Here is an 8,779-nt window from a genome sequence, read left to right on the forward strand (position 1 = left end):
TTTTTAATAAATTAAATAATTTCTAGAGTTTCATACACCTGTAAGTATGGTTTGTATGCCGTGCAAAATTCATCGAAGAATCTCTCTTACTTGTGAAGAAACGTGTACCTATAGCAACAAACGCAGCCAATAGAAGTGAAAAAATGATGAACTTTCACATGTAACATAAAATTGATTTTGTTATTTTTTTTGAACTTCCACTGCTATGATTGTGAATCCTGAGTCCTTCCTGGTCATGCTGACAAAGATTTATGAATTTATTCGTAAAAGTATAGACAGTGGAAATTAAAATGTCCTGTGGTGTCTCTCCTGCTCCAAGACGGCCCGTTTGACGTCCTACTCCCTTAACTGTGTACCATGTTTACGTTCTAGGTTTCAAACAGTCAAATTACAGTAACATCTACGATTCACGCTGTATGTCCTTGGGGTCATCCAAGTTCCTCAAAGAAACACGGACCAACTGTAGCTCAACCGTGAAGCCACACTTCGCAGTGACTCATTCACTATACCGGGTGGTAATACTCCTCAAATCCGACAATTGTGAGTGTACACCGCCTCACTGAGCGTAAAGCGTGCTTCATGACTCCACAAAAATTGTCAAGGCCACACGCCGTCAACTTTTCAACCTGTACAAGAAACGAAAGGACGAAGTCTACTCGAATGTCTATGTCAGGCGGAAAAACCTAGTGAGTAATGTGACTTTTGTATGGATACCAACCAAACCAAACTCATCCAGCACAGGCCATGAAGGTCCAAAGGTATCGACCGGCCGCCGTGTCATCCTCAGCCCACAGGCGTCACTGGATGCGGATACGGAGGGGCATGTGGTCAGCACACCGCTCTCCCGGCCGTATATCAGTTTACGAGACCGCAGCCGCTACTTCTCAATCAAGTAGCTCCTCAGTTTGCCTCACAAGGGCTGAGTGCACCCCGCTTGCCAACAGCGCTCGGCAGCCCTGATGGTCACCCATCCAAGTGCTAGCCCAGCCCGACAGCGCTTAACTTCGGTGATCTGACGGGAACCGGTGTTACCATTGCGGCAAGGCCGTTTGCCTGTATGGATACCATTTCACAATAATTGTTAGCAGTACTTTTTATGGTGGATCATGGAATGTTCAGCTGTCATGACACAGCTCGTGCACTGCTTGAAGATCGCACATTGCGTCCAGAATTCTTACCCACGGCAACAGTAACATCTTGAAGAGTTTATGGCGCAATTGACTGTCGGTCTTTCCCAGGAGAACCTGCCGAATCGCCAGTTAATTCGAGCTTCCGTATCATGGTTTTTAACCCCCATGCAGAAAGAAGATCACTTCCTGTTTCTTTAATGCATCGATACTCGGAAAGAGCGGTAGCACTATTGAACACTATTGTTTTAATAAAACAGCTCTACAATTAAAACCCTGCTCATCTTGTTCAGATCTATTTTGACTGTCTGCAACGGTAATGCATACTGATTCTAGTTTTCAATCCTACGTCTTCGTACCAGTACTGCTAACACTACGACCAACGCAAAACCTGCAGCACACAGTCTGAACATCATTCCTACAAAGTTGAGCACCCATGAGGTACGAAGTTTTTCGTCTACATTGGCTCAAGTAGCGATAGTTTAATTCTAACCACCGTGTACCAGCGTTGCCACGTAGAAGGCGTCACGTGCATTCAAAGACTGTTATAAGAATATCGTGTAATACGTGAAGGAGGTACAGTTCGCCGTCAACAGCTGAACTTATGTCATCGTCGTATTACGTACAGGAATTACGCGAATTACCTGCTCCGTCTTCAGAAAGATTATGTCAGTTATTTCGACCTATGTCTGTACTTCCTTTCGGATTGTAGATCAGAGTTTTGTTGAATTGTCTTTCATTTTTCATTCTATTCAATTCGTGTTACCACCTTTCTCTGTATTATTTATACATAAAAAAGCGTATGCATTGAACTTACTTCCAACATCTTCAGTCTTCAGTAGATCTCATCTCACACAGCCCCTCACTCTGCTCAATTGTATCATTTCCACTGCTTGTATTTTTCTTTCATTTTTCTTTTTATTTATCGAACTCTCGCTTCCACCCAACAGTAACGGTATCTGCATGGTTTTACAAAATTTAATTTCTGTATTTTTTCGGTTTCGTAATAAAGTGTACTGTTTATTGTCCCACGCGTTGCTTGAAATCTGTGCAGCTCTTCGTATAGATCATTATACGAGTCATAATTCGTGTGCCGCGCGGGATTAGCAGAGCGGTCTGAAGCGCTACAGTCATGGACTGTGCGGCTGGTCCCGGCGGAGGTTCGAGTCCTCCCTCGGGCATGGGTGTGTGTGTTTGTCCTTAGGATAATTTAGATTAAGTAGTGTGTACGCTTAGGGACTGATGACCTTAGGAGTCCCATACGATTTCACACACATTTGAACATTTGACACATAATTCGTGATGTATTCCAGATGTTTAAAATATGAAACACGTTCGACTGCTTTGTTGTTAATTATTATTTTCGACCGCACTGAATGTTTCGTCCACGGAATGAAATTTTAAGGTTATTTTCTGTACATATTTGGTTATGCCGATTTACTGCTAACAGGATATCATCTTCATTTTCTTGTATCATTACTTTACCTACAAGCAGTAACACACTTAGTTTATTGAGTTTCCGTAATGGGGTGAAACACAAAATCACTTGATGATGATTTTTATCTCATTTGTCCTTTCTTTCCTATATTTGTAACTACTTTTTCTTAAGCTTTTCATTGCCCTTGTGATGCGAGTAGCTACTCTCATTCACTGTTGCTCATAATTTATCTTGATCAACTGTATCTAAATCATTTTCGGAATCTATAAGAGAGTGAGCGGGTTCAAGATTAGATTAGCTTAGTTTTTCTGTGCGTCGTTGGTAACTTCAAAAAATGTTCAAATGTGTGTGAAATCCTATGGGACTTAACTGCTAAGGTCATCAGTCCCTAAGCTTACACGCTACTTAACCTGAATTATCCTAAGGACAAACACACACACCCATGCCCGAGGGAGGACTCGAACCTCCGCCGGGACCAGCCGCACAGTCCGGCCAATCCCGCGCGGCGTTGGTAAGTGCAAGAGTGAATGTAGAAAAGCATTCCGAGATATGGATGTGAGCCAGAAAACGGTCGATTACTCAGCCGAATTAGCTGTGATCATAAAGTTTTAATTATTAGCACTGCGCTGACGAAACTTGATGATGGTGTTAGTACCTTATATTTCGGCAGATATATGCAATTTTGTTTTTGCGATGTGTTTTTGGAGTCAATCCAAACAAATATTGCTCAAGTCTCTCATAAGATGCCAATGTCGACGAAAACCGTCGGTTTGTTTCCCGTTAAAAAAAAAAAAAAAAATCTTTAATGTGGAATTTTACACCCACACCTTACAGCGCAGTCTAAAATTAATCTGGAGTGATTTTCATTTTATCAGTATGTATCAACAGGAAGGACGACAGGACTTCGCTCCTCCACGCTGAATGCTACCGCCTCGCTGCAGTGCTGGTCAGTCGCTGCTAGAGTCCTGGTCATTCCTTGTGTTTTAATTCTCCTGTTAATACGCATCGAGAAAACGAACATCGCCTTAGGCTAATTTGGGACATCTCTATCGAGTAGGTACGTAAAATTTCACTTTAAAGCTCATTTTGTTTGTAACGGGAAACTAACCGAGGCTTTCCGTCAACACTGCGTCACATGATAAGCAGTATTTGTTTGGTCTTACTCCAGCTGCTCATTGAAATGGGCAAAGAGGAAGGTGCTTGTGGAGTGGCAGAGTCAGTCCTTCAAATAAACATCATTCGCACAACAAAAGGAAAATTTTAGATAAGCTTTCCATCACTGCGCACAACAATAAATGAGAATACAATTAAATTCCAGCAGATGTCCAACAAATTAGATTTTACAATGATGCAAAAGAAGGCAGGACTCAAACCCGGCGCCATTTCACAGTACTGCATGCGCCGTACTACAATATTTGGCCAAATAGCGCAATGACTGGTACTTCTCAAACATAAAATAGAAAAACACTTAACAGAGACACAGTAACCAGATCACAAAGCCTCATTCAAGTTCTCAGAACTGTATATTACGTTCTCTCTACCCAGGAATGTCTTAGAATAACCATTCAAGGTACTAATAAGTAATTTAATAAAATAAGAAAGTTAAAACAACAGTGTTTGTATGTTACAACAGTAGGTGCTAACTCTTTAAGAGCCTAGTAACAACAAGGTCTTCAATAATGTAAATCCCGCGAATTAAAGCAAAAAAAAATTAAAACAGTCGTTGCATCTGTATACAATTCACACTTACAACCACTCCATAAATAATTAAAATCCAACAAATAAAAATAAGAAAAAATTGAAGCAATATCACTTATATTGGAAGTAAATCTCAGGTCTGCAAAGTTATTTTTATTTAAAAAATTAAATTAAAAAAATGAAAATAAAAATAACTTTGTAATAGTCACTGTTTTTATTATCAGCATGGAAAGTGGATGTTGTATCAATCAGAGAACGATGGAGTGGAGAGAATATTACAATATTACTTGTAGCTGGTAGCAATAGCTGTAACTGTAGAACAGTCAAACAGGAAGTCCTGGTAAATCTGGTACATGGCTGATACAGCAAACTTGAAACCAGCAAGAACAGTGATAATGAATGGAGCCTAATTAAATAAAATTCAGCAAGACAGAAAGTTAAATAAGACAAGTTACAATAAATGACCTCACAAAAACTTGCGACCAAACGGCCTCTGGAAGCAAGGTCAGAATAGTTGTACCAAAGACTGTTCTCGCGATCCAACTCAGGAAATAAACTGATAAATGACCAACTCAAGTCATAAGACGAAACATTTAATTCTGTCCCCCCCCCGGTAGCTGAGTGGTCAGCGTGACAGAATATCAGTCCTAAGGGCCCGGGTTTGATTCCCGGCTGGGTCGCTCAGGGACTGGGTGTTGTGTTGTCCTAATCATAATCATTTCATCCCCATCGACGTGCAAGTCGCCGAAGTGGCGTCAAATCGAAAGACTTGCACCCGGCGGGAGGCCCTAGCCACACGACATTTACATTTAATTCTAACCCACAATGACAAGAACAGGCAACGGGCAGAAGGCATTTAACATGAAAAATAGTCCGTTGCCTTCAAACCTGTCGACAGGTATTAACCATCAAGTAAGAAGTGAGTGCACTTAATAGAAACAAGATTCAGAAAATGGGGCTGTACAGATTGTACTGTATTTTAAAGTCAGCTTCGCGGCATAGGTTCAAAGTTCTGAAATGTGCTCGCCGGTATAGTGCTTTCGGTTGAACAGGGTCTGTCCCATGTGGCCACTGGTACACCAATCTTACTCTGGCCTCTCCTGAGACCCGGTGATTTCTTCACAAGATGTATCGCTGCTCCCTTTGTCTCCTGCACTCACGCACACGTAGCTGCCGCCGCCGACGCTTGGATTCAACCTCTCCCTCCTCTGAGGGCACCCTCTCGGCTTGTCCTCCAGGGGTGAAGGAGGCGCTGTCGTTGACAGTCGCTACCATGCCCCTTGACTGCCAGACGAATACTCCAGTTCACACACACGGTAATCTAAGGCTCAGCATTCGACGCGCACGTCCTCTGTGGCGCCACGCACGCAGACGTTGCTTAGTAACAGTCAAAGGCTCTAAGCAAGTGCAATACTGATGAGAGCCTACAGGGTAAAAACTTTGTGAAAGCTGAATTGCAGTTACCTGCAGAAACATCAGAGTAAGTGAGCCTGAAGATTCTTAGGGGGGGGGGGGGTCTCCCAGTACATTTTGCACACATCAAATATGGCTGCCCACCCGGTTCCGCGGAAGATCACACCCATTCAGAAAAATTCCCCCGAACCAAGGCAGCAGTGGAAATGTCGCAATTGTGTAAGGCTAGCATACCACCACTGATGAATGGTGCATGTGTCACTATGACGACTGAACAAATCAGCAAAGCAAGCAATGGAAATGCGTTGATTCAGCGCAACCAAAAAACCCAGCACTCAGCTTTCATCGGACGAGGTGATACTTAATGTTTCTTGGACTGACGCCAACAGACTGAGCTCATAGTGAATAAACCGTCAGAGGAGCATACTACGGAATCTCCTGGCACGTTAGCGGAGGCCAGATGAAATGCCATTGGAAGGAGTCGAACGCGGTATTTTTGCACAACGACAAGAAACCTTTGTGGGGTAGACCTTTTCAGAATGAAGGCGAGGTGATTTTCGAGGTGGAACGTTTATTCAATAGCCAAAATGTAGACCTACTTATACAACCAACGTCTCCACCAAGTGATATATCACTGGAAACAACACATCCGGCGTAGAAAGGAGTTTGTCATTAATCAATGAAGCATATTCACCGTTAATCATGTGACTGCTGTGGACGAGTTAACCTGTCATGCTCTGCTACTCTCAAGGCTCTGTGAACCAGTTTAAATGTGGCCTCTGGGGTTTTATTAAGTGGTGTTATTCTCCAATGACCCTTTCACCGCTGTGGACAAATTACTTCCATATCTCGATGGACTAAAAAGTTGCAGATACCTATCGTACAACACACATTCCTCTTTGCATGCTATGTATGCAAAAAACCTCGTTTCGATATCTTGAACCGTTTACGAAACATGATGATTGTTATGAATACATGTGCAGGGATGAGATTGGCTGTGTCATCATGTGTGTCCTTCTGTCGGATATAGAAACCAATATCTTGAGAACGAAATGAGATAGCGTTCTGCTCTCAATTTTAAATAAAATTTCGAAATGGTGTCTACATTTCGTACGCAGCAATGTATGAGCTAAAATCAACCACGTGCAAAGTCTGGGCAATGTGTTTTTGTTGTCGTCATTGTGGTATTCAGTCCAGAGACAGGTTTGATGCAGCTCTCAATGCTACTAGCTCTCAATGCTACTCTCTCCTGTGCAAGCTTCTTCATCTCCAAGTAGCTACTGCAACCGACATCCTTGTGAATCAGCTTAGTGTATTCATCTCTTGGTCTCCCTCTACGATTTTTACCCTCCACGCTGCCCTCCAATACTAAATTCATGATCCCCTGATGCCTCAGAGCATGTCCTACCACCCGATCCCTTCTTCTAGTCAGGTTATGCCACAAATTCCTCTTCTTCCCAATTCTATTCAGTACCTCCTCATTCGTTACGTGATCTAAACGTCTAATCTTCAGTATTCTTCTGTTGCACCACATTTCGAAAGCTTATATTCCTTGTCCAAACTATTTATCGTCCATGTTTCACCTCTGTACATGGCTACGCTCCATACAAATACTTTCAGAAAATACTTCCTGGCACTTAAATCTATACTCGATGTTAATAAATTTCTCTTCTTCAGAAACTCTTTCCTTGCCATTGCAAGTCTACATTTTATACCCTCTCTGCTTCGACCATCATCAGTTATTTTGCTTCGCAAATAACAAAAATCATCTACTGCTCTAAGTGTCTCATTTCCTAATCTGATTCCCTCAGCATCACCTAATTTGATTCGACTACATTCCATTATCCTCGTTTTGCTATTGTTGATGTTCATCTTATATCCTCCTTTCAAGACACTGTCCATTCCATTCACCTGCTCTTCCAAGTCCTTTGCTGTCTCTGACAGAATTACAATGTCATCGGCAAACCTCAAGGTTTTTATTTCTTCTCCATGGATTTTAATTCCTACTCCAAATTTTTCTTTTCTTTGCTTTACTGCTTGCTCAATATACAGACTGAAAAACACCGGGGATAGGCTACAACCCTTTATCACTTCCTTCCCAAACACTAATTCCCTTTCATGACCCTCGGCTCTTATAACTGCCGTTTAGTTTAAGGCGACCAATACGGAAACCTGTAGTATCGGCATTTGGCGTTTGCTGTCTCCCTGTGAAAATCTCTGAAACTGCGTGCCATGTGTAAAGAATACATAGGCTGGCCGCTCCCACACAATGTAGCGGAATTTCCTATTAAGCCTAACACGGGTAATTCTCCCCTTTCACTAGGGCAAATGCTGTCTGCTCCACAGGCGGTCAAGGTTGACTCGGCCTCTGAAGGGACCAGCTTCCCGGCGTGTGGTCTGCCTCTCTCGAACTAAAAGCTCCTGTGACCGTCGTGTCTGGAATGTATGTGTGTACACCAGCCTCGAGTACTTAAATCTCGGTGCACTTACTTTTTATTTGCGTATCGTTTACATGAATTCATGCAACATTGACTTTATCGTATCGAGTTTGGGTTCGAATGAAGCGTCTTGATGTGCAGAATATGATTGTGAGGGCGGAATATGTAAGCAATGAAGGTCAGGAGACCACCACATCTTACACAGTTTTTCCATTCGTCTGTGTTTGTTTTTACACATGGAAAATTGTTAGAATTTTATGCAATGATCTACTTAATTTGATGCTGTAGATTAACTATGATGAAACACAAAAAAAGTAATTCAGTCTTAATGTCGAGCGAAGATATTGGACTAAGGCGCGCAAAAAATAGTTTTTTTCAGTATACAGTTTTCTGACAATCAGATGATAAGTATTTCACAGCGACCGGTATGCCGTCTGTCAGCACAGACAGCGACATTAGACGAACGGTAGGGCGACCGCGAAGCTCAGCACGACTAGACCGTATTTGGTTTGCTAACACGCTGGTACTGCGCGGCCGACCGTCGCCCACCGCCCGCCGCCCACGCGGGCAGGCAGGGAGCCTCGGCCTGTGATGGTCCGCCAGATGGGCGCCGGCGACCGCGGGTGGCCGCGGCGGCGGGTGATGCGGTCCCCGCCCCGCCCCCG

At 43.0% G+C, this 8,779-nt stretch overlaps 1 pseudogene; it reads right to left on the bottom strand.

Annotated features, from left to right (window-relative positions):
- Window positions 1-935: 935 nt before the first annotated feature.
- LOC126261386 (5S ribosomal RNA) lies at window positions 936-1,053 on the bottom strand (annotated as a pseudogene).
- Window positions 1,054-8,779: the final 7,726 nt, after the last annotated feature.

The sequence above is a fragment of the Schistocerca nitens genome, chromosome 5, assembly GCF_023898315.1.
Source record: "Schistocerca nitens isolate TAMUIC-IGC-003100 chromosome 5, iqSchNite1.1, whole genome shotgun sequence".
Lineage (NCBI taxonomy): Eukaryota > Metazoa > Arthropoda > Insecta > Orthoptera > Acrididae > Schistocerca > Schistocerca nitens.